This window comes from Rhinatrema bivittatum, chromosome 16 (genome assembly GCF_901001135.1).
Source record: "Rhinatrema bivittatum chromosome 16, aRhiBiv1.1, whole genome shotgun sequence".
Taxonomy (NCBI): domain Eukaryota; kingdom Metazoa; phylum Chordata; class Amphibia; order Gymnophiona; family Rhinatrematidae; genus Rhinatrema; species Rhinatrema bivittatum.
In genome coordinates, this window is record NC_042630.1 from 49,421,497 (window position 1) to 49,449,326 (window position 27,830).

A 27,830-nucleotide genomic window follows, 5' to 3' on the forward strand; every position below is an offset into this window, starting at 1 on the left:
TTCCCAGCAGGGGATAATGAAGCTGATAGCAGACTTCCCAGTCAGCCAGTTGCCCCTTCGGTGCCCGTCGGTGCTAGCGCCGAGGATATTGTCAATATTTAAGCTATGGTATGCTTGTGTGACAGTTATAGATTAGGGACCTTCATAACATCCACGGTGCTGCAAATTAATACTTGTGTTTATGCACCTGTGTGGATCATATTTTTTTTTTTTTTTTTTTTTCACATTGCAATAGATATCTAATTGGCAGGGCTCAAATTAAGCATACATTCCAAATAAATAAAGAATCCACATTTACTGTATGAGCAAGAATAATGGAGGGAGTGAGCATAAAGAACAGTACAAAGTACGTTATAAGAGAATCCTGAGAGAAGAAGAGACTAAAACGAAAAGGTAGAGAGGGAATAAGAGAGAGGAAAGATAAAGAGAGAAAGGTAAAAATGCAAGGGAAAGTGACTTATGGATATGGCAGAGAAAGTTGGAATATGCAAGTAAGCATCAGGTTATCAAGATAGAGAGGTGATATAATTTTCAAGCGGTTTCCATACTTGAGCCCAAGAAGCAAGCCGATTACACTTTATAGCCATGGCTTTTTCATACTTATAATACATACACACAGAATTCCACCACCAGGCTTGTGAAAGCAAATCACTACGTTTCCAGTTAGATAGTATTGTGTGAATAGCAATAGCAAACAAGAAGTCCATTAATTTCCGATGAGGAAGAGACAGGGAAAACGTAGGATTGGAACCTCGAAGAAAAAACACAGTATACGTAAAGGAGTGGGAGATGGGGATGATGGAAGTGATCGTTGACCAAACTTGGAGCCAAAAAGTTCGTACATATGGGCAAAAAAAGAACATATGCTCAAAAGTCGCTTTGGGTGCTGAGCATGACCAGCATTGATGGGAGGTAAGTAAACCGGCCCTATGTAATCTCCAAGGTGTCCAAAAAGCTCTGTGCATGAGAAAAAAGGAGGATTGCGTCAAGCTGGAGGATAGTGTGATGCGAGTTGTTATGGTCCAAAGATATCGCCATGTAGGTTGACCAATATGGGCGTCAATTTCTTTAGACCATATGGAGTAAAGCCCATTTCGAAGAACATGAGCATCAGTAGATACAAGAATTTTATATAGTTTCGATGCTAAATGCCTCTGAGGCCCATGCTCCTGGAAAACTTGCAATAGATAGGGGGATGTATTGAGTGGAGTGGAGGAGTATGAGGAAGCAGCTATAACATTTCGTAATTGCAACCAAGCAAAAAATTGAGAGGTTGGTAGGCCGTATTTTGCTCGCATTCGAGGAAACGTATGTATCGTAACATCTTCCAAAATGGAGGCCAAGAACCAAATGCCTTTTGTCTGCCATAGCGGCCAGTTGAGAGGGTGTTTGTCAATGGTCAATCTAGAGTTACGCCATATGGGGGCCATGTTAGAATAGCTCCAAGAGCATATATGTTTGGGGCGAATGGAGTCGAAAAGGGAGTATGCCTTGTGAAGTGAGCGTAAAATTGCATTAGATTCAAGTTGTTTGGATATTTTCATCCCTGGGAAACAAGTAAGTGGGAAAGGGGATACTAGTGAACATTCCAAATCTAGCCATCTAGGTCTTTCCCCTTGAGTAGCAGAGGGAGAGAAATGATGCTGAGCTTGTTGAAGCATGAAAGCTTGATGGTAGGCATAGAAGTTAGGGAAATTGACACCTCCCTCAGCCTTAACGAGCTTGAGTTTAGGTAAAGCAATTCTGGGGGTCTTATTCTTCCATAAGAAGGAAGATAGTATCCGGTCAATTTGCTTGTAAAAGGCATAGGAGAAGAAAATAGGAATCATTGATAATGCATAAGTGATCTTAGGGGCAACCACCATTTTTATAGTGTCTAATCGCCCCCACCATGTGAGATATAGGGGTGACCAGTGGATAGTGAGATCTTTTATCGTTTGGAGAATACGGGTTTCAGCATTAGAAATTGTTAATTGGGGCTCGGAGTAAAAGTAAATTCCCAAATATTTAATACAATGGGGGACTCTTTGTATAGTAGAATTAGTGAGATCAACCAAGGAACCTAAAGTATTGAGGGGGAGGAGTTCCGTCTTGTGCCAGTTAATTTTATAACCAGAGAGAGCAGAGTATGAGGCAATTTGCTGGAGGAGGTGTGGAAGGGAGGAATCAGGATGAGACAGAAAAAGCAACACATCATCTGCATAAGCTGATAACTTATATTCTTCCGAACCAATTTTCACACCTGTAATTAACGAATTTTGTCGGATGGCAAGAAGAAGGGGTTCCAAAGCCAGGTTGAAAAGCAGAGGAGAGAGGGGACATCCTTGGCGAGTTCCTCTATGAAGAGAAAAAATTGGGGATCTGCGGTTATTTAGATATAAAAAAGCAGTGGGAGAAAAATAGAGGAGTTTAATCCATGAGATGAAATTGGGGCCAAAACCAAATTTATGTAAGGTGGAGAAAAGAAAAGACCACTCCACACGGTCGAAAGCTTTTTCAGCATCCAGAGAAACAGCTATGACCGGGGAGGGGGCAGAGGATACCGCTTCATGAATGTGAAAAAAAAGTCTAGTGTTATTTGTTATGAGCCTATTTTTAATGAAACCAGATTGGTCTGGGTGAATAATACTGGACATTATACGGGATAGTCGAGTTGCTAATATTTTAGTAAAATTTTGTAATCTGTATTCAGTAAAGATATGGGCCTATAGTTGCCAACTTCCGTAGCGTCTCTACCTGGCTTTGGAAGAACCACGATACACGCTGTGGAGAAAGAAGAGAAGAGTTCTGGTTGATCTGGGGCAATCAAATAATACTGTTGTAAATATGGAACTAATTCTTTGCTAAAAGTTTTATAAAAATCAGTAGTGAAGCCGTCCGGTCCGGGGGCTTTCCCTGCTGGGAGAGCATGAATCGCACATTCAATTTCCTGCGTAGTAATTGGAGACTCAAGGTCCTGAATCTGTTGCACTGATAACGAAGGGTGGGAGATTGTGGAAAAAAAGGAATGAAGATCTTCTTCTGAAAGATGAACTTCTTGCTGGTAAAGCTTTTCATAAAAGTCTCGAAATTCACGCAGAATATCCACATCTTGAGTAAGAACCTGATTTGAAGCAGATGTGAGATGAGTGATACGTTTTTTTTCTGCCTTCTTCTTTAAGTAAGAGGCCAGAAGATGTCCACATTTATTGTTTTCCGCATAAGTAGCATTCGTGTGAAAAGTAGATAAACGAACAGATGTGCTGAGAAGCTGATTATATTGAAATTTTGCCTTTATTACAGCTGCTAGAGAGGTGCTGGTCGGCCGTTGAATGTGTTCGGATTCCAAAGAGGCAACAGAACTCTGAAGTTTAGCCAATTCTGCTTGTTTAGTTTTCCGCTGATGTGCTGAGTAGCTGATAATAATGCCCCTAATAGTGGCCTTGTAGGCCTCCCAGAGGGTTGAGATTGAGACGTCTGAAGTGTCATTAGTAGAAAAGTAATCCATTAGTATGAGTACGAATGTGGTCTACAAAGGCTGAGTCTGCTAATAACGAAGAATTGAATCTCCATATTTTGTCCGTTATAATAGGTGACTGTAAAGTGCATCGAATAATAATGGCAGCATGATCCGAGACCAATATAGGGGCAATGTCAGCTGAGAGGATCTGCGGGATTAAGGAATGAGATGTTAAGAAGAAGTCAATGCGAGAGTAAGAGGAATGTGGAGCAGAGAAGAAAGTGTATTCCTTGTCCCCAGGATGAAGAAGACGCCAAGGATCTGATAATCCAAATGAAGACATGAGATGTTTGAGAGCTTTGCTTGATTTTGATATGGATAAGCGTGCCGTCGATTTCCGATCTATAAAGGGGTCTAGGACCTGATTAAAGTCCCCTCCAACGATAATCTGTGCAGAGTCAGTAGCCAGGAGATGCGAAAACACAGTGTGAAAAAAAACAGGATCATCTTGATTTGGAGCATATAAGTTGAGAATATTGTAAACTTCTTTATGTATAGAAATTTGAATGATATTCCATCTACCATCAAGATCCGCAGATTGCTGAAGAATCGTTGCATCTAGTCGTTTATTGATAAGTATAGCTGTTCCCCGTTTTTTATGAATTGCAGGACTGAATGAAATTTGACCCACCCAGTGCCGCTTCAGTTTAAGGGACTCAGCTGATGTCAACCGGGTCTCCTGCAGGAGAGCGATATCTGCGTGCAAGGAATTTAAATAAGTGAGAACTTTTTTCCTCTTGATGGGATGCGAAAATCCTTGGACATTGAGAGATACCACAGTAAATGAGGTAATGGCGGTAGTCATGAGCAAGTAGGAAGAGGAGCGATGTAAAAATAACCTGAAGTATGCCTTTGTAGTTTAGGAAGTAAGAGCAAACAAGAAGAGAGATAGATAAGTAAATCTGACAGAGAGGAAGAAAGAAGAGGCTAGAAGAGGATTAGAAAGAATATAGAAAAGAGTAGCAAAGAGAAAAGGAGAAGAGATGAGAGAGAGAAAAAAAAAGGAAAAAAGGAAAACAAAAGATGTCAAGTGTTGTTAGCACTATCCGTGCTATTCTAGGAAGTCCCTGCAGGGACTAGTGATGGGTTTCCAGGCGGACCACTGGCCTTCCAAACGATCCGCTCCGCTCATCTGAATATGCAAAAAGTGAAATCAATCAAAAAGGGGAAAGGAAGAAGCATAAATGTCAACTGTACCAGCGAAGTTGACGGCCTTTCAGCTCTAGTCAGAGCTATTGCAAAAGGAGTGCCACTTTAGGGCTAAGAGTAGCCTTATATAGTATCAATTCAGGTATTCATATCTTGGCTATCTTCAAGGGATTGAAGGAAGACCTCCAGGTCATGAGGTTGTTGATATATCCTGGTGTGATTAAGGTGAGTAACCTTCATCTGCGCTGGATAGAGTAGCCCGTATTTCGCACCTACGCGCTGAAGCCGTGGTCGGAGGGCGAGAAAGGCTTTACGCCTCGTAGCAGTTTCCTTGGCTAAATCGGGAACAAAAAGCACATTATGGCCTTTATATTGAATAGGTGCCTGAGTCCTGGCAGCCGCCAGTATTTGAAGGACTTGCGGATGACGCAGCAATTTGAAAATAATGGGCCGCGGATATTTAGAGTTATGAAGAGGTTTAGCGGGCACTCTATGGGCCCTTTCAATTTCAGCAGGATACTGAAGTGCGAGATGGAGGCTAGTGTTAAGCAGTTTAAGGATAAAGCCGCCGATATCGTTACCTTCTTCTCCTTCTGCAACACCGAGAATCCTTATGTTATTGCGGCGATTTCTGTTAGAGAGGTCTTCTAGAGAATTTTGTAAATGTGCCACATCTTTTGTAAGCTGGGGGACGGAAGTAGTTGTTAGTAACAAGGAGGAGACTTGAGTTTCCACATCGTCGAGACGGGAGCGAAACGTGTCAAGCTGGGTGGAAACCGCTTGCAATTCGCCTCGGATTGCGTTAGTGGCATCAATATTAATATTAATCAAGTCTTTGAGTTGTCGCAGCTCGATTAATACAACATCAGCGGATGCCATGACTTTCGCCGGCGGGGCCTTGCCTGGTGACGGAGGGTCAGCCTTCGATCTTTTTGTTCCGGCCGCCGCCGCAAAAGCTGCCTCTATTTTCCCGGTTTTGTTCGCTGCCATCGGGTGCAGTAACGATTTAGGAGCCGTAGGATCTAAAAATTAGCGCTGGAAAATATTTTGGAGTATAGTTTCCCCAGATTATTGGAAAGACTGGAGCGGAGACACTCGCTTAGGCGGCCATTTTGATCGCTGCGCTAGAGCGCCCCCTCGTGTGGATCATATTTAATCATTGGTCCAGTAGTCCATTGCTCATTCAAATGTGTTTTGAGCTTTTTTTTTTTTTTACGTTTTTATACTTTTTCTATTTTCTTAAAACACAAATGGGTTACTTCCCTGTGTTTGCTTGGCCGGAGTCAGAGGTCCGACGCGTGCGTTTCGTGGTGCGCTGCTTCAGGGATATTTAAAGCTGACTTGTTTCACCCAGCGCTCTTCTCCACGGTGCTACTGTGAGTGAAGACTCCATTTGTTGCAAATTTGCAGGTGGTCCCTTCAGTTATTTCAGACCTATCTCCATGCTGAGTTTCGGCATGTCAGCCAACATGAATGAGCCCAATGATTAAATATGATCCACACAGGTGCATAAACACAAGTATTAATTTGCAGCACCGTGGATGTTATGAAGGTCCCTAATCTATAATTGTCACGCAAGCATATCTTAGCTTAAATATTGACAATATCTAAATATAAATATTGTGATACAACGTTTCTTCTGAAGTTATACTATTCGTTGTACTGTAGATAAAGAGTAACATTTGTTTTGGTTTAAAAGTTACCCCCATATTTTACACTAATGCAGACTGATATGGAATTACCCTCCTCACTTTAATTATTGCCTGAGGAATGAAATGGAAATTAAAACAGACAATTTAGGATCTTCATGATTTAAGTTAACTGCCAACAGAATCAGTCTATTAATTTAATATTTTAAATTCAATTGTATAAAGAATATAGGAAAGTAGTTTCAACTATGCATTGCATTTTGCTTTAGATGTGAATGTCTTAATAAAGAAAAATCAAGTTTTTATACTTTTGAAAACAACATAATTATAAATATGTGAGCATGTAACATGGAGACTGTGTCACTTTGGAGGAAATTTTCAATGAGGATTTGTGTGCAAAATTAACATATAAGCCCATAAGTAGCATGCATTCGTATATATGTTATTTTATAAACATCAAGACTGCATGCATATTTTCCATTTTGCACGTACCAGTAGAAAAATGGTGCATTCCAAGGGCTCAGAAGTACATGAAGAAGTTTCAGTTTTGTAAAAGATATACACTTATGCATTACTGAATATATTTGTACATTCTTACACTTGCCAATGTACTCATGCAAATAAAATGGGACTTGTCTGTTTGCAGATTTAGGGTGGGTGTTAGGGATGGAATTGGTTGGGGTTCACGGTGAAATACACGAGCGTCTAGGTGAATGGGAAATGGACTGGATGAACTAGCAGTGGTAGCTTACTGCTGATTTGCTTATAAGTGCAATTAATTCTTTTTAAAAGTGTACACATATACAGGGTGGCCCATGGAAAAGTAGCCTGCCTCCACAACCATCTTACTGATGCAAGCTGCACAGAAGGGCTGAATAGGAAGGTAAAATAAAACCAGATCACTGCACATGGGGCGACACCACATCGCCAGACAGACAGACAGACAGTCTACAAACAGAGAGCAAGGGGTTACAGACTCTCTAAAGAGTGTGGTGCCAGTATTGGTGGTGGGCTACTTTTTCATGGGGCGCCCTGTACTTTATAAAGCACCTGTCTCTTCATACAAATCTGGATTATTACACCTTTATGTTGTATTTTTTATGGGCCTAAAATATACACGCATCTCTCTAAAATAGGTTGAGAAGGGAAGTGCTTGATTACATTAGAAATATTCGCAGGTACTAAAACACACACGTGGACTTTTGGAGTAGAGCCTTGTAATACTGTGTAAACTGTGCTAGTCCTGCTCCGTATAAAATACTAGCATTAATCTCTATGTAGCCACTTAAAGCTTGCAAGGGTTGTACCATGCATTGATTTGGAAGGTTGGCTCCCTTAACCTGTAACCATGGATCTGTCTCCCTATGACCCTCCATGACTGTCACACTGTAACTGTGCATCTTCAAATACCTCTTACATTGTGAGACACAAGGTACTTTCCAAACTCATTTCCAATGGTAAAATATTACTTTCTTCATGAAAGTGGCACCCTTTATATTTGCCTGGTGAATATGCAAGCAACCTTATATAGGTATGTCCTGTTCATGCATGGACTGAGCAGGGCTTTTATCACTGTAAAATTACCCATGAAATATATAATTTATTGTATCATATAGAGAAAAAGAAAATATTCATTGAGCACCATGGAAAACATTTTTACTAATATTGACTCGGCTGTTCTGAAACATTACTTCAGCATTTGTGGTAATGCTTTTCATATTTTATTTTGGTCTCTTTGATGCTTTGTTTCTTTTCATTTAGCCTCATTCTTTCTTATTTTCCTCCTATCAGCACTCTATGGAATATGAAAACAGGAAATGGGAAATCACAGCGCTGTGATAGAATTCCTACTTCTGGGGTTCTCAGAGCTCCCAGAGCTGCAGCTCCCTCTCTTCACTCTCTTCTTATTCCTCTACCTGATGGCTGTGCTGGGGAACCTCCTCGTTTTCTGCATTGTATGTGCCGATCCACACCTACACACCCCCATGTATTTCTTCTTGGCCAACCTGTCTGCCTTAGATATATGCTCTTTGACCTCCATTGTTCCAAAATTGCTGGCAACTCTATCAAGCAACAATAAGATATCTTTCAGGGCATGTATTCTGCAAATGTACTTTTATATGATCTGTATAAGTACAGAATTTACACTTCTCACTGCCATGGCCTACGACCGTTATGTGGCAATATGCAATCCCCTGCGTTACACCATCATCATGAAAAAGGGAGTCTATGCTCTTCTGGCAGCTGTCTCATGGATAATAAGTTTATTTGTGCCATTGCCTTGCTTTATAGTTGTGGCCAAGTTTTCTTTCTGTGAATCCAATGTAATCAATCACTTCTTCTGTGAACTCTCAGCAGTGGTGAAACTTTCCTGCACAGACACCTCTGTCATTCAGACTATGATTTTAACAGAAGGGATCTTTGTAGGAATCACCCCTTTTCTGCTAACCCTGACATCCTATGTGCTCATCATATCTGCCATACTAAAAATCCGTTCTAGAGAGGGGAAAAGCAAGGCCTTCTCCACCTGCTCCTCTCACCTTACAGTCATCATTCTCTTATATGGGACTTTGCTAGGAGTCTATATGCAGCCCAAGACATGGGACTTTGTGAATTCAAGCAAGCTGCCTACCACATTATATGTAATCATTCTCCCATTGTTAAATCCCCTGATTTATAGCTTGAGGAGCAAAGAGTTAAATGTGGCACTCAAAAAAGCCATCAAGAGGAAGCCATCATTTGTGAGACACTAAACATTTTTTCTAAGATATCTGTTCTAGAAATGGGCATTAGCGAATCTAAAACAAAAGAGGAAAAATTGTCCAGTTAAAACCCGGCAGTGTGAAAATGAATACATCCTTAGCACAGCTGAAAAGTATGTGTGTGGTGTCCACAGCACTAAAAAGGACCATTCCTGAGGGCATATTTAGGACAAGAACAGTGCACATAATTGATGTGTTGAAAACTCAGCAAGCTATTTTCCTTTGAATATTATCCTACTGCAGATGTGCTAGAAAGAGATGCTTGCTTCATGACTGAAGCAGGGTGTTTGGGAAAAAAAGGTTCAGACGCATCTCCCATTTCTCTCACTCATCCTGCACATCGGTCTTAGGAAATATTCATAAGTCAGGGCTCGCTTAAAATATTTTACTTGTGTGCTTTTTTAAAATGAAATTTACAGTTCAACACTCACCCCGCCCAAAAAAAAAAAGTTCTTAATTTCTCAGTACCTTCAGCAAACTCGAAAAAGATGGGCTACATAATACTAAAATCTAATGGGGTCAATTTTCAAAAGGGATTCTCTCTAGTTAAATGGTTGAATACCCACAGGAAAATTTTCTCCTTTTTATAATTGCAACTCTCCTCATACCTTCCAAGAATGGACAAAGTGAGACAGTAGGTGAAGAGCCAGGCAATCCCAGTGAAGTACTCATGAGATTTTAATTTTCAACTCTCTGTGTATACTTCCCAGCATAAAGTTTGAACCTCTAAACTCTGAGGGCACACATGCACCTGCAGTCTCTATCAAGAAAGGATTTTCAAAGGGAATCTACCTACTGGGAGTCTGATACTGGCTGCAGGGTGAAAATTAAAGAAATAATCCAGAACACCTGACATACTCTTGCAAATTCATTCCAATCTGAAAATATACAAGAAACTAACGGGTACATTTGAAAAAGAATGCACAGGCATCCAATTGCACGTGGTTAAGAGCATAAGAAGAACATAAGAACATGCCATACTGGGTCAGACTAAGAGTCCATCAAGCCCAGCATCCTGTTTCCAACAGTGGCCAATCCAAGCCATAAGAACCTGGCAAGTACCCAAAAACTAAGTCTATTCCATGTTACTGTTGCTAGTAATAGCAGGAGCTATTTTCTAAGTCAACTTAATTAATAGCAGGTAAAGGACTTCTCCTCCAAGAACTTATCTAATCCTTTTTTAAAACACACCTACACTAACTGCTAGGGATGTGAATCGTTTTTTGACGATTTAAAATATCGTCCGATATATTTTAACTTTTCAAAAATCATTAGAGGCAATATTTAATAGGAATTCCCCTGATTTATTGTCAAAAATCGTAAATCAGGGGAAGGGGGAGAAGAAGGGGGAGGGCGGGAAAACCGGCAAACTAAAACATCCCTAAAACCCACCCTGACCCTTTAAAATAAATCCCCCACCCTCCAGAACCCCCCCAAAATGTCTTAAATTACCTGGGGTCCAGTCGGGGGGGGGGGGGGTGTCCCGTTAAGAACATAAGAACATAAGAAAATGCCATGCTGGGTCAGACCAAGGGTCCATCAAGCCCAGCATCCTGTTTCCAACAGTGGCCAATCCAGGCCATAAGAACCTGGCAAGTACCCAAAAACTAAGTCTATTCCATGTAACCATTGCTAATGGCAGTGGCTATTCTCTAAGTGAACTTAATAGCAGGTAATGGACTTCTCCTCCAAGAACTTATCCAATCCTTTTTTAAACACAGCTATACTAACTGCACGAACCACATTCTCTGGCAACAAATTCCAGAGTTTAATTGTGCGTTGAGTAAAAAATAACTTTCTCTGATTAGTTTTAAATGTGCCCCATGCTAACTTCATGGAGTGTCCCCTAGTCCTTCTACTATCCGAAAGAGTAAATAACCGATTCACATCTACACGTTCTAGACCTCTCATGATTTTAAACACCTCTATCATATCCCCCCTCAGTCTCTTCTCCAAGCTGAAAAGTCCTAACCTCTTTAGTCTTTTCTCATAGGGGAGTTGTTCCATTCCCCTTATCATTTTGGTAGCCCTTCTCTGTACCTTCTCCATCGCAATTATATCTTTTTTGAGATGCGGCGACCAGAATTGTACACAGTATTCAAGGTGCGGTCTCACCATGGAGCAATACAGAGGCATTATGACATTTTCCGTTTTATTCATCATTCCTTTTCTAATAATTCCCAACATTCTGTTTGCTTTTTTGACTGCTGCAGCACACTGAACCGACAATTTCAATCTGTTATCCAGTATGACACCTAGATCTCTTTCTTGGGTTGTAGCACCTAATATGGAACCCAACATCGTGTAATTATAGCATGGGTTGTTTTTCCCTATATGCATCACCTTGCACTTATCCACATTAAATTTCATCTGCCATTTGGATGCCCAATTTTCCAGTCTCACAAGGTCTTCCTGCAATTTATCACAATCTGCTTGTGATTTAACTACTCTGAACAATTTTGTGTCATCTGCAAATTTGATTATCTCACTCGTCGTATCTCTTTCCAGATCATTTATAAATATATTGAACAGTAAGGGTCCCAATACAGATCCCTGAGGCACTCCACTGTCCACTCCCTTCCACTGAGAAAATTGCCCATTTAATCCTACTCTCTGTTTCTTGTCTTTTAGCCAGTTTGCAATCCACGAAAGGACATCGCCACCTATCCCATGACTTTTTACTTTTCCTAGAAGCCTCTTATGAGGAACTTTGTCAAACGCCTTCTGAAAATCCAAGTATACTATATCTGCCGGTTCACCTTTATCCACATGTTTATTAACTCCTTCAAAAAAGTGAAGCAGATTTGTGAGGCAAGACTTGCCCTGGGTAAAGCCATGCTGACTTTGTTCCATTAAACCATGTCTTTCTATATGTTCTGTGATTTTGATGTTTATAACACTTTCCTCTATTTTTCCTGGCACTGAAGTCAGGCTAACCGGTCTGTAGTTTCCCGGATCGCCCCTGGAGCCCTTTTTAAATATTGGGGTTACATTTGCTATCCTCCAGTCTTCAGATACAATGGATGATTTTAATGATAAGTTACAAATTTTTACTAATAGGTCTGAAATTTCATTTTTTAGTTCCTTCAGAACTCTGGGGTGTATACCATCCGGTCCAGGTGATTTACTACTCTTCAGTTTGTCAATCAGGCCTACCACATCTTCTAGGTTCACCGTGATTTGATTCAGTCCATCTGAATCATTACCCATGAAAACCTTCTCCATTACGGGTACCTCCCCAACATCCTCTTCAGTAAACACCGAAGCAAAGAAATCATTTAATCTTTCCGCGATGGCCTTATCTTCTCTAAGTGCCCCTTTAACCCCTCGATCATCTTACGGTCCAACTGACTCCCTCACAGGCTTTCTGCTTCGGATATATTTAAAAAGGTTTTTACTGTGAGTTTTTGCCTCTACAGCCAACTTCTTTTCAAATTCTCTCTTAGCCTGTCTTATCAATGTCTCTCTCTTAGCCTGTCTTATTCTTTATTTATCATTTTCCATTACAAAAATTCATCATTTTTGCAAAATCGAAAAAGCTGAGATAAACATTTCCAATTTAAACCATAGAAACTGCCACTTGGGCAATTGCTTAACATATATTTCTCATAATCCAAAAATCAATAATTTCTATATTGGACCCCATGCAATTCAAGGAGAGTATATTAAAAATAGAAAATTCAGAGAAGAGAAACATGGTACGCTGACAAGCAACATATTTACTTCATGCATTAATGGGCGTAGATGTACCTGGCTTCTTCGAATCTATAAAGGTCTTTAATTGTTCAGAGGAAAAAAAGATAAATATTTCTCCACCCCTTTTTAGGACGCACTTACAAGGAAATTTAAGCATAAAAGAAAAACCTAAATCAATAACCTCTTGACGAAGGGCTAAAAACCCCCTTCGTCTAATTTGTGTACTTGCGGCCAAATCAAGGTAGATTTTAATATTGGCATTCATAAATGATATAGGAAATTTTCTGAAATATTTTCGCATTACACCTTGTAAGTCAGATAAAGAAATGAAAGAAACCAGGAACGTTGCTCTTTCTAATATTTCAATAGTGGAGTTCTCAATTATTTCAGTGAGATTCTCTTGCCAATTTTAACCAGCGCTTGTTGCAGCTGGTCTAGGGAGAAAATAGTAGGGGTGTGCATTCGGATTGACCGCATTAGTAAAACGCAACTCATATTTTTTTTTTACTTAAAAAATTGATTCGACATAAACGATCGGATTTCCCACATATCGAACATAGATATGTTCGATATGTGGGAAATCGCGATTGTTGAGCCAAAATAAAAATATAAACCCCCTCACCCTCCTTAATCCCCCCCCCCCCGACTTACCACAACTCCCTGGTGATGGAGCGAGGAGTGAGGACGCCATTTCTGCAATCCTTGGCGAGAAGCATGTGACGTCGGCGGCACGTCGAGTGACGCCGGCGTCACGTGATTTCCGGCTCGTTCGCGCCGGACGGCTCGTTCGGCCCAAAAAGAACTTTTGGCCAGCTTGGGGGGGCCTCCTGACCCCCCCAAGCTGGCCAAAAGTTCTTTTTGGGCCGAACGAGCCGTCCGGCGCGAACGAGCCGGGAATCACGTGGTGCCGCGTCACTCAGACGCGACGTCACGTGATTCCCGGCAAGAACTTTTGGCCAGCTTGGGGGGGTCAGGAGGCCCCCCCAAGCTGGCCAAAAGTTCTTTATGGGCCGAACGAGCCGTCCGGCGCGAACGAGCCGGGAATCACGTGACGCCGCGTCACTCGACGTGCCACCGACGTCACATGCTTCTCGCCAAGGATTGCAGAAATGACGTCCTCACTCCTCGCTCGATCACCAGGGAGTTGTGGTAAGTCTGGGGGGGGGATTAAGGAGGGTGAGGGGGTTTAAATTTTTTTTTTGCACATATGTACATATACCCAACTCATTGGATTTTTTTTATGTCCATATTGGCCGCAAGTGGGACCCCCTTTCGGACATAAAAAATATGAACATAAAATTTTGCTCTGCACATCCCTAGAAAATAGCACTTGTTAATCGAAGGTAATTCTTCTTGTGTATATTCAAAAACTTCCACCAAAAACTTTTTCAAAGTGGTAAATGGGGTTTCCCCAATAACTCTAGGAAAATTCAACATCTGCAAGTTCAATTGCCTGGTTTTGTTCTCCAATATTTCAATTCTTTTTGCAAGAATTTCTATATCTCTAACCGTGGCCACTTTGAAATCTAATGTCCCAGATTCTTTCTCTTCTAATGCAACAACTTTAGCTGATAAAGAGTTTATTTGATTCTGCATTTGAGAATTTAAGTTTGTATTCTGCAATATTGAATGCTCCATTTTAACATTAAGAGCATTTAAAGCATTAGTCATTCCAGCTTTCATGTCCCATAATACTGCAAGAGTGAAGACTTGAGGCTTTTCAGGGACTACTAGGGGTACAAAATCAGGAGTTCCCCCACTAGAACTTGGCAGCGAACCTCCAGTGGCATCAGCCCTTAATGTGCCCGGTTCCAGCCCAGTACCTGCTGTTCCTCCGCTAATCCGAGTGCCGGACTCCCCAGTTCTGATTTGACCTGCTTCTCCTGAAGCCACGGGCATCGATGTTCCATCTGCACACAGTCCAAGAGCGGTGCACCCAGTTAGCGGTCCGTGCTGCAACACTTCCCCAGTCCTCTGTGTCGGAGCTTGCCTAAGATCAGGGCTCAAAGATAACTCCTCCGCCGGCACAAACGAAGCTCCCTGTTCGCTTGGCACATCAGGATCCTCATTCCTTGGTTCTTTTGTTGAAGTGTTGAGAAATTTTGTAATTTCCAGCTGTACTGCAGGTGATGGTAAGGAAACAGCAGGGAAAACTCATATTTTCCCTTTTCTTTTGGGAGGCATTGTTTAAAGAAGAAAAAATCACTGCGGAGCTAGAAACACACAGCCTCTCCCAACGATCAGCGTGCCACCATCTTGGGGTCCCGGAGTGACATTGGTTTTATGTGAAAATTGAAAAAATTAATATTTTATTGTATTTTCAATAAAGTATGATTATTTTAGGACAAATAATACTTTCTGTATGATTATTGTATAAGTGATAGTGCTTTTTTCTTTTTCCCCAAAGTTCTTTTGGGGTTTTTTTTTGCGTGTTATAGCAAAAGCACAGACTAAATTAATACAATGCCTTTATATATATATATATATATATATATATATATATGAGATTTTGTTTCATGTTGTGGGTTTGAGAGATGAATAAAGTATGTATTATATTTTTCAACTCCTGGTCTATAGAACAATGCAGCTTCATTTGCAGCTATTTGAGGGGTGTTAATATGTTTTTTTCCCCAAGTTTTAACCAATTCATGCAAACACACCCCCCCCCCCCCCCCATTCCTTGCAGGGCTATTCCTTGTTCACGTACCACAAATTGCTGCTTCCTTCATAAACTAGCAAACATGAAATCAGATAGTAGGTCTTGCCATTGTGCAATGGCTTAAAATCTCCCACTCCCATCCAAACCATTTTAAATATTTTGAGCCCTGCTTTCACAGCATTTCCAGGAATGGCTGACCTGAAAAGCAAACATTAGGGATGTGAATCGTTTTAGGACGATTAAAATTATCGTCCGATAATTTTAATATCGTCTTAAACCGTTATGGAACACAATACAATAGAGATTCTAACGATTTATCGTTATAAATCGTTAGAATCGTGAGCCGGCACACTAAAACCCCCTAAAACCCACCCCCGACCCTTTAAATTAAATCCCCCACCCTCCCGAACCCCCCCCAAATGACTTAAATAACCTGCGGGTCCAGCGGCGGTCCGGAACGGCAGCGGTCCGGAACGGGCTCCTGCTCCTCAATCTTGTTGTCTTCAGCCGGCGCCATTTTCCAAAATGGCGCCGAAAAATGGCGGCGGCCATAGACGAACACGATTGGACAGCAGGAGGTCCTTCCGGACCCCCGTTGGACTTTTGGCAAGTCTCGTGGGGGTCAGGAGGCCCCCCACAAGCTGGCCAAAAGTTCCTGGAGGTCCAGCGGGGGTCAGGGAGCGATTTCCCGCCGCAAATCGTTTTCGTATGGAAAATGGCGCCGGCAGGAGATCGACTGCAGGAGGTCGTTCAGCGAGGGTTCCGGCGCCTCGCTGAACAACCTCCTGCAGTCGATCTCCTGCCGGCGCCATTTTCTGTACGGAAAATGGCGCCGGCCATACACGTATGGCCGGCGCCATTTTCCGTACGAAAATGATTCGCGGCGGGAAATCGCTCCCTGACCCCCGCTGGACCTCCAGGAACTTTTGGCCAGCTTGTGGGGGGCCTCCTGACCCCCACGAGACTTGCCAAAAGTCCAGCGGGGGTCCGGAAGGACCTCCTGCCGTCCAATCGTGTTCGTCTATGGCCGCCGCCATTTTTCGGCGCCATTTTGGAAAATGGTGCCGGCTGAAGACAACAAGATTGAGGAGCAGGAGCCCGTTCCGGACCGCTGCCGTTCCGGACCGCCGCTGGACCCGCAGGTTATTTAAGTCATTTGGGGGGGGGTTCGGGAGGGTGGGGGATTTAATTTAAAGGGTCGGGGTGGGTTTTAGGAGGTTTTAATGTGCCGGTTTTGCGATTTTTCGATTTTTCGATTTTTCACGATTTTTCACGATATTTTACCCCCCCAAACGGCAACAATACGATTCCCTCCCCCTCCCAGCCGAAATCGATCGTTAAGACGATCGAGGACACGATTCACATCCCTAGCAAACATTCAGGAATCAATGCTCTGGTCTTCCACACGATGGTGCACAAGCACCAACACCAAGTATAATGGCCAGGCTCTATGGTATACTGACAGTAAGTTGTGTGGGGAAGCAGATAAGGCAGACACAGGTGAGCAGTAGAAAAGTTTACTTTACAAAACAGCAGCATAATACAAGCAGGTTCTAGTAAAAAAAAAAAAAAGTGACGCAGGTAATATATCAGCGATTATAGCATATGTGCATGTAAGCAAATAAAGAAAGGAAATGAAACTATTGCTAGCAGCAAGCTTACGCACAGAGCAGCAGCAAGAGAGAGAGAAACAAGATCATGTAAAAGGTATTTTAAGAACTAGTATTTGCAAGTCAGTTGAACATCTGCACACATCCCTGAATATGCTCCATGGCTATCCAGCAACGGCACTCCAGTTATGCCTACTGGGAGCTTGACATCGGGTCAGATATATCGTTGAGCATTTGTTTCCCTCTGTACTGAAGAAGTTGAGGCTTGAGGCAGGGGATAGAATATTTAGTGTGTGGAGTAAGGATTTCTTTCTTCAAGTTGTCCTAAACTGCAGATATGTGTAGTTCATAGAGATGTGAATCGGAACCGGAATCTGATCGGTTCCGGTTCTGATCCAAATCTTAAAATTTTTATCGCCCAGCCTGATTTGAGTTCTGATTATTGGCTGCGCCCGATCCGATAATCAAAAAAAACTAACCCACCCTCCCGAACCCCCAAAAAAGGTTTTAAAATTACCTGGTGGTCCAGCGGGAGCGCGGGGAGCGATCTCCCGCTCTCAGGCCATCGACTGAGTTAATAAAAATGGCGCCGATGGCCCTTTGCCCTTACCATGTAACAGGACAAAGGTAGCGCTGGCGCCATTTTGAATATTGGCAATACGGCCTGAGTGCAGGAGATCGCTCCCGGACCCACGCTTGTCCCCCAGGGCCTTTTGGCCAGCTTGGGGGGGGCCTCCTGACCCCCACAAGACTTGCCAAAAGTCCAGCAGGGGTCTGGGAGCGACCTCCTGCACTTGGGCCGTATTGCCAGTTTTCAAAATGGCGCCGGCGCTACCTTTGCCCTGTCACATGGTAAGAGCAAAGGGCCATCGGCGCCATTTTTATTAATGCAGCCGATGGCCTGAGAGCGGAAAATCGCTCCCCGGACTCCTGCTGGACCACCAGGTAATTTTAAAAGGTTTTTTGGGGGGGAGGCTAAGGGGGTCATTTTAAAGGGTCAGATGTTTGTTTTTTTTTATCGGGCCATCGGCACCATTCATATTAGTGGCAGCCAAAATGGCGCCGATGGCCCGAGAGTGGGAGATTGCGCCGGGACCCCCCTCTGGACCACCAGGTAATTTAAAACATTTTGGGGGGTTCGGAGGGTGGGGGATTTGTTTTAAAGGGTCGGGGTGGGTTTAGGGGTTGTTTTGGTGTCCCAGTTTTCCCGCCCTCCCCCGATTTACGATTTTTCACGATAAATCGGGGGAATTTCTATTGTATCGTGACTCTAACGATTTTTGATGATTTAAAAAATATCTGACAATTTTTTTAAATCGTCAAAAAATGATTCACATCCCTAGTGGCTCAGATGTCTTCGTGCCAAGCATGTTAGGTTATCAATCAGAGCTTAGTCTTTCACTTTTCCGTGGAACTATTCCTACATTTAGAAATCTTTTGATTTACTGTCCCTAGTGACAACACACCAAGAAACAAGACTGTACTATGGCCATATCTATTAAAGGAATACACTCATATCATTCCCAGTTTATGATGACAACCTACAAAATCCTCATTAATTTACAAAGAAAATGAGTCTTGAAATAGGGAAGTTGATTGCCTATTTCAAGGGTAATTTTAAAAGGAGTTACATGTGTAAATGTATCATACTCTGGGCTGGATTTTAAAAGCTCTACGTGCGTAAATCACCTTATGCGCAACGGGACCTTTTTTCAAAAAGCTCGGCAATGCGCGTAAAGCTCCAGGATGCGTGTAAGACCCAGGACTTTAAAAAATGGGCGGGGAAGGGGCGGGGCGGCGTGGGGTCAGAGGTTCCCGGCACAGTGGCCATTTGCTGCTCGACTGGCGTGCGCAACTTACTTCAGCACCAGGGCTGAAGTAAGTTTTAAAATAAGAGAAAAATAGAAATGAAATGAAATGACATAGAAACATAGAAATGACGGCAGAAGAAGACCAAATGGTCCATCCAGTCTGCCCAGCAAGCTTTCACACTTTTTTTTCCTACTTTTCTGTTATTCTTGTCCCTTTAAATAATTTTTTTGGTTCTATTTCCCTTCCACCCCGCCATCATAGCAGTGCTGGAGCTGCATCTAAGTGAAGTATCCAGCTAATTGGTTTGGGGTAGTAACCGCCATAATAAGCAAGCTACTCTCACGCTTGTTTACCCAGCCTGTGCAATTCAGTCCTTGTTGGCTGTTTGAATATAAATCCTCTTTTCTTCATTCCCCCTGTTGTTGAAGCAGTGAGCTGCGCAGTATGGGGTCGATTTTAAAAAAGTGCGCCTTTGCGTACTTTTCTTGGTGCACCAGGCACAAACAAAAGTACGCTGGATTTTAGTACATACGCGTGTAGCCGTGCGTATCTGCTAAAATCCAGGATCAGCGCGCGCAAGGCTGCCGATTTTATGCAGCTGGCGCGCGCCTAGCCGCGCAGCCTGCCTCGGAGGGAACTCGCTTTTGCCCTCCCCTCACCTTCCCCTCCCTTCCTCTATCTAACCCACCCCCCCGTCCCTATCTAAACCCCCCCCCACCTTTGTCGGGGGATTTACGCCTCCCGGAGGGAGAAGTAAATCCCCTCGCGCCAGCGGGCCGCTAGCGCGCCAAGACGCAACCTGGGGGCGGTTCTGGAGGGCGCAGCCACGCCCCTGGGCCCGCCCCCGAAATGCCGCGTCCCGCCCCCGAAATGCCGCGTCCGGCACCCAAAACGCCGTGCAGATCGGCCCCGCCAAGACACGCCCCACTCGAAAACCCCCGGGACTTACGCGAGTCCTGGGGCTCTGCTCGCGCCGGCAGGCCTATGGAAAATAAGCGCGCCGGCGAGCAGGCCTTTTAAAATCCGCCCCTATATGTATTCTAAGTGAAGTATCAGACTTGATTTGAGGTAGTAACTGCTGTAACAAGCAAGCTACAACCATGCTTATTTGTTTTACCCAGACTATGTAATTCAGTCTTTGTTGGTAGATGTCTAAATATAAAACATCTTTTCTTCATTCCCCCTGCCATTGAAGCATAGAGCTATGCTGGATATGCATTGAAAGCGAAATGTCAGGCATTTTTGGTTTGGGGTAGTAACCGCCGTAACAAGTAAGCTACTCCTCTGCTTTTATGTGAATGCAAATCCTTTTTCCCACATTTCCTCTTGCCGTTGTAGCATAGAGCAATGTGGGAGTCGCATTAACTGTATGTATGTTTATTGAATAAGGATATTCATCTAGAGATAGTAGCCGTCATTCCCATAAGCCATCTCCATGCCTCTTCTCTTCATTCACTTCTAGACTTTATGGAGCCACAGTATTTATCCCACGCCCCTTTGAAATCCTTCACAGTTTTGGTCTTCACCACTTCCTCCAGAAGGGCGTTTCAGGCATCCACCACCCTCTCCATGAAGAAATACTTCCTGACATTAGTTCTGAGTCTTCCTCCCTGGAGCTTTAAATCATGACCCCTGGATCTGCTGATTTTTTTGCAATGGAAAAGGTTTTTCGTAGTCTTTGGATCATTAAAACTTTTCAAGTATCTGAAAGTCTGTATCTTATCACCCCTGCTCCTCCTTTCCTCCAGGGTGTACATATTTTGATTCTTCAATCTCTCCTTATAAGTCAATTGCTGAAGACCCTCCACCTTTTTAGTTGCCCTTCTCTGGACCGCCTCCATCCTGTCTATGAAGAGAAAGGTAGGGGAAAAGGGCGGGGGAGATAGGGGAAGGGAAGGTGGGGTGGGGGGGGTAGGGAAGTTTCCTCCGAGGATGCTCCGATTTTGGAGCGGTCTGGGAGGGAACAGAGAAGGCAGCGCTGGAAATTCGAAGAGGATGCCCCGGATGAATTCAGACGCTGCAGGGTATTTAAACCCAACATCAATATTCAGCTGAGAGAGAACTCTTGTTAAAAATGCATAGGGCAACCTTCATAAATAGCCTCAGTACACTTATGGCTTATTTGGTGAAGCCTGTAATATTCTGGGCTTAATATAATCATGGGTTGCATAAACGCTTTTTACAGCGCCAAAAGACGCTATAGATGTAACACGACCACTGTGTAATAGGAAATCACTAGTGCGTGCACTTATCTTGTTTAAACACAGGAAAAAGGCAAATGGTCCTGAAGTGTTGCCTCCAACACCTTGGTGTTTCGGAGTATATTACTCCTTCATCAGGGACCTTCAGGGAGAAACGAGCCTTCTGGATTTTTCTGCGTAAAAAGATACAATTATGAGAGTTCGTGGCATGCTTAACAGCTAAAACATGCAATGGCTTGATTTGGATATGGAAACTTCGCTGTTTCTTGGTCAGTGTATGTATTGAAACGGCGATTATCTGTGCGCTGTAACAAGTGAACATTTCTTTAAGCATAAAAATGATAATTCCTAAAGTTTTTGAATAAGAGTTCCAAATTTGTCAAAACTTACGTGCACTGTAGCGATGACACCTGCCAGCTTACCGTTCAAAAACTGACAGCTTGTGCGCCGGAGAGACGCTGATTTTAAGGGGAATCCATCGAATCAATCTTAGGCAGGAAATGACGTATAATGGCACAAATATGGTCATATCCACAAAAGGAAAGTGACGTGGTATGGGAAGCCCTTGAGGGCTAACTCCAAAAAAGGAAAGTGACATCATCGAAGCGGCCATCTTTAAAAAATTTTGACGAGTGACAAAGCTAGGAAACCTGATATGAAGAAAATGTTTATACAGAGAAAATCATGCTAAAAAATGAAAATTCGAAATTCAAATAACAGAAACCTGATGTGAAACCAAAAGTTTAGATTATGGAGAACCATTCTACCTTCTCATTTAGTCCATATGGCTCTATACTTTGCAATTTAAAGATCCATCCATTTTCTTTGTAGTTCAACAAACTGGAACGATCTCCCCCCCTCCAGTTTGGGGGAATATGTTCAAGTATCACCCATTTGAAATCTGTGAATGAGTGTGTATGTGTGATGCAATGCTGGACAACAGGTGCTTTTATGTCCTTATTATTGATCCTGCTCCGATGTTCCGTGAGGCGAATACGTATCTTGCGTTTAGTACGTCCCATATAAATTTTTTTACAGGGACACTGCAGAGCGTAGATCACACATTCCGTATTACACGTGACTTCTTGTTTGATCTGAACTTGATATCCTGTCTGTGGATCTTGCCAATGGGTGCCAACATGTGCCTGAGGGCAAACAGAGCAACTACCACATGGAATTTGTCCATTCCGTTGTGGCCGGGAAGTTGTGTTTGTGACCGCCCTAACTATCCTCTGTTTAATGTTAGTCCCACGAGAGTATGCGAACATGGGAAAATCTTGAAATATAGCATGGGGGCTTAAAACATGCCAATTATGTAAAATGGCTGTTTTAATATGAGTCGTAAGATTGGTGTATGGAAGTACACAGATTAAGTTAGGTGTTTCTTTCTTTTGTTTGTATTGTAAAAGTTGCTCTCTATCCGAGAAGGTGGCTCTCTTATATGCCCTTTTGATCACACGTGTGGGATAGCCTCTCTCCTGGAATCTATCACTTAATATTGCTGCTTGATTATGGAATTCTTGGACGTCTGAGCATAGTCTTCTGATGCGGAAAAATTGTCCGATCAGAAGTCCTTCTTTAAAGGGTCTAGGATGATGGCTCTCGAATCGTAGGTAATTGTTTCTATCAGTAATTTTTCTGAAAATAGTCATTTGAATACCTATATGAGTTTTCTGTATTTGAATATCTAAAAAGGATAATTGAGTGGCATTATATGTGAGACTGAATCTAAGATTGGAATTAACTTGGTTGAGCCACTGATGGAATTGTAGCAGAGATGCTTCTGTATCAGTCCATATGAAGAATATATCATCGATGTAACGAGACCAAAGTATCACATGTTGAAAAAAAGATGACATGTATACATGTTCTTCTTCAAACTGCATGACATATAAATTGGCTACATCTGGCGCTATGGGTGAACCCATTGCAACTCCATGGGTCTGGAGATAATATTTTTGTTCAAATGAGAAAAAATTATTGAATAGAATGAACTCAGTTAACGTGATCAAAAATTCTGTAGGTATGCTTTGTGGTCTGGTCCTGCTATTGAGCACTTGTTGAACCAATTGTAAAGCATCTGTTTGAGGAACATTGGTGTAAAGGGCCTCAACATCTAAACTGAGTAATAAATAGTCATTAGACATGTGATCCACCGCTGCTAGTTTTTTCAACATGTCAGAGGTATCTTGAATATACGATGTGGCTGCTTTGACAGCTGTACAAAGAAACAAGTCTACAAATTTAGCTAAGGGTTCTAAAAGAGATCCATTTGCAGAAACTATGGGTCTGCAAGGCGGGTTTGTTAAAGTCTTATGGATCTTTGGTAACCCATAGATGACTGGAACTCGTGGTGATGAAACTTGTAGAAAATTATATTCTTTTGAGGTGAGGAAACCTTGTGTTTGAGCCTTCAATAATGTGTCTTGGATGTTCTTATGCAGATCGAAAGTGGGGTCATTATCTAATTGTTGATAATATTTCTGATCCCCCAACTGTCGCAATATTTCTGCTTGATAATCCGCACGGTTCATAATGACAGTAGCCCCGCCTTTGTCCAGCAATGGTAAAGGTCTGCTGTGTTCCTACTTCTCCAGGAAATTCTCACCTGCAGAAAGAAATTATGGTATCAGAGACAAAGAACTTCTGGCCATAAAGATGGCCTTCAAAGAATGGCGCCAGTGGTTGGAATGGGCCCAGCACTCAGTGATTGTGTATACGGACCACAAGAACTTAGAATACCTGTGCTGTGCCCAGCGCCTTAATCCCCGGCAGGCCCAGTGGTCCCTCTTCTTTAGCCTCTTCAACTTCCGCCTCCGCTACTGGCCTGCAGACAAGAACACCCAGACGGATGCCCTTTCCCATATGGCAGAAGTGGAGGACACCCGTAACCCACCACAGTACATCCTTGACCCAGCCAAAGTACTCCTTGCGGCCTCTGACGTGGCCCCGATGGGGAAGATGTTGGTGCCACTCCACCTTTGAAAAAAGGTCCTTTCTTGGGCCCACGACTCCCTGACCGCCGGTCACCCTGGAGTAGCTAGAACCCGCTAGAACCCAGGAGTTACTCTCTGAATTCTACTGGTGGCCTCAGTTTAAGAAGGACATTCGTCTCTATGTTGGCTCCTGCCCAACCTGTGCCCAACAGAAGACTCTACCGGCCGCCCCTAGGGACTCCTTCAGCCTCTGACTGTGCCTACTGAGCTGTGGACCCATTTGTCCATGGATTTTATTGTAGATCTATCCGCTTCAGAAGGGAAAACAGTGATCTGGGTTACCATCGACAGGTTATCTAAGATGGCTCACTTTGTTCCTCTCGCTAGGTTGCCCACAGCACCAGAACTTGCAAACCTGTTTACCCGCCACATCTTCTACCTTAATGGACTTCCCCAACACATCGCCTCAGACAGGGGCTCCCAATTCACGGCGAAGTATTGGAGGGCGCTCTCTAAAACGTTTGGGGCCCAGCTAGACTTCACGACCACCTTCCATCCCCAAGCTAATGGTCAAGTGGAATGTACAAACTGGACATTGAAAACATTCCTCTGGTCCTTCGTAGGAGATCTGCAGAACGATTGGGTGGCCCTACTCCCTTGGGCGGAGTTCTCATACAACCACCACAAGCACTCCGCCACCGGTAGTTCTCCCTTCTACACGGTATATGGGAGACGCCCCCAACCTCCTTTGCCCTTGCCGTTGGAAGTGCCATCCCCAGCCGTGCAGCTCACGGCCCAGCAATTGTGCCAGGTCTGGAGGTCTACCCGGGAAAAAATTCTGCGCACTGCGCTTATTGCGAAGAAATTTGTGGATTGCCTGCAATGGCCAGCCCCGTCAATTCTCCCCGAGGAGAGGGTGTGGCTAAGTACCAAAACACCTCCGCCTGCGGCTTCCTTCGATGCGTCTGGCTCCAAAGTACATTGGCCCGTTCGCTATCAAGGAACGAGTAGGGCTGTTTCCTACCGCCTCCATCTTCCGCCTACACTCAGGGTACATAACGTCTTCCACGGTTCCCTGTTTAATCCACTGGTTCTCTCCTCCTTCCATAGGAAGACGCCTGCACTGGCCACTCCTAAGGCACAGGAAGATATGGTCTATCAGGTTAAGGAGGTAATGGACGTGCGGTTCCGCCTCAGACGCTGGGAGTACCTCCTCTCATGGGAAGGCTACGGCCCCGAAGAGAATTCCTGGGAGCCAGCCGCCAACATCTTGGACAAGGCCATTCTCCATCAGTTTCATGTAGATCATCCAGCTAAACCCAGGCCTCCAAGAAGGGGGCGTAGGAGGGGAGGTACTGTTATGGGAGTGGGCCATGCCCCAGTCCCTCCTCCTACCTCGGGGCCAGCCCAGCCCGCACGGACTCCTCTTCAGCCAGGTAGGCCCAACCAGTGTCCTGCTGTGGCTCTCCCTGTGGGAGGGAGACGCTGCCGACCAGACATGCTTGGACCCGCCCCCTAGGCACGCATGCGCCCAGGGGCTGGAGCCTTAAAGGGGCCAGCATGGGAAATTCGAAGAGGACCGCCCCGGATGACGTCAGACTCTGCAGGGTATTTAAACCCTGCAGCTTGACTAGGACAGTGCCTTGCAACAAGGTTCACTCAGTTCCCTGAGTTGCTAGTTGCTTCGTTGGATCTTGGATCATCTCTTCTGTCTTCTGACCTGGCTTCGTCTCTTGACTACGTCTTCAGCTTCCGCCCCCTGGTTTTGGTTTTGACTTCTGACTTCTGGCTTCTTACCCGGCTCCGTCCCACGACTCTGTTTCCAGCTTCCATCCCTGGCTCTGGCTTCGGACCTCTGACTTCTGGCTTCTGACCCGGCTTCGTTCTTGGACTCTGAATTCAGTCTCTTCCACCACCTCAAGTATCCGGTACTTGCTGGCCCAGAGGATTCTCCTAAGTCCCAGCGTCTCCGGCTCTCACGGGCTCCTCCTGGGGGAGCCGCGGGCTTCCAAGGGGGAAGATTCTTCCAGCCTCCTAGGCCCAGTCATCCTCATCATCCATCTCTTCGGCTGCTGCCTGGATCCTTGGTCACATAGGATCCCGCCTAAGTCCAAGAGGTCCAGGTTCCTACCGGCTCCTCCTGGGGGAACCTCAGACTTCCAGTGGTGAAATCTTCTCCAAAGTCTCTTCAGTGCCGCCATCTGGATGTGATGCTCCCTGTTGGTTCTCACAGTTCAACATCTGCAGTCTCAGCCAGCCCAAGGGTCCACGAATATAACATACAGATAACGGTACCATAGAAGAGAATGACGACGGTCAGGTGAGAAGAGCAGGATGAGAAGGCCCTGTGCCGACCCTCAACAGAGTGGATCTTCAAGATGGCAACAATGATGTAGGCATAGGATGACGGACTCAACAGAAAGGGGATGAAGCCCATGAACACATCCTCAACAAAAATGGTGAGTTGTAAGTCGTAGATTCCACTGCAAGCAAGTTCCATCAAAGGCAATAGGTCACAGAAAAATTGGTTGATTATGTTGGCATGGCAAAAGGAGAGCCATGAAATGAAGACCATATATGGCATTGTGTCCAATAAGTAGTCAATCTAGATACGTTAGGTTATTGAAATTTTTCACTATACATGAATGGTACCGATTCTTAAATATATTTATGGGTGAGTGACTCTCATACCATCCCGCTAGCTTTTTGGCAAATATGCTTAAATGATAATTGATAGAGTTAGCTGATATATACTACATATTGTGTCCAGTAAGCCAGTAATCCATGAAATGATGGCCAACAGAATACAGGTTCTCTTATTTATGGTAAGGGCATAGCTCAAGGGGTTGCAGATCTCCACAGAGCGGTCATATGCCATGACACTGAGCAGAAAGAACTCCATAGTTGTAAAAGATAGGAAGAAGTAGAGCTGTGTCACACATTCCATGAAAGTGATCACATTATTTCCTGACAGGAGGCATATAATAATTTTTGGGATGGTGACAGATGTGTAACAGACATCGAAAAAGGAGAGGTTGCTGAGGAAGAAGTACATGGGGGTGTGCAATCAGGGACTCAGACATACTGCTGTAATTATATGGAAGCTTCCCAACAGTGTGAGGAGGTAGAGAAGAAAAAACATTAGAAAAATGAAGGGTTGCAGCTCTGGGAAATCTGAGAACCCCAAAAGAATAAATCCAGAGAGAGAAGTATCATTGCCCCTTGCCTTTCTGTGTATTGAAAACCTAGTGGAATAGCCAACAGAGAACAGAGTTTTACATGTTGAGTTTAAAGAAAACACACAGACAGAAGCTGCTTGCAGTTCAACTTCTGAAATTTCCATTTTTTATTTTTAAAAATAGGAACCAGGAAATAGCACACAGCTTGGCAAGGATATCATCAAAGGATTAAGGATCACTACAATTTAGTTAGCTAAATTGTCACTGTTACTTACCTCTAAGTGCAACATATGTTTTTCATTATAGTTTAGAGTTAAATGTATCAAGGAATGGTATATTCATTCTCCTCAGCTACCTCTTAGCAAGTAGCACATTTAAGACTAATTGGAGAAAATTCTTTTTCACTCAACGCACAATAAAGCTCTGGAATTTGTTGCCAGAGGATGTTGTTAGTGCAGTTAGTGTAGCTGAGTTCAAAAAAGGTTTGGATAAGTTCTTGGAGGAGAAGTCCATTAATGGCTATTAATCCATTTTACTTAGGGAATAGCCACTGCTATTAATTGCATCAGTAGCATGGGATCTTCTTAGTGTTTGGGTAATTGCCAGGTTCTTGTGGCCTGGTTTTGGCCTCTGTTGGAAACAGGATGCTGGGCTTGATGGACCCTTGGTCTGACCCAG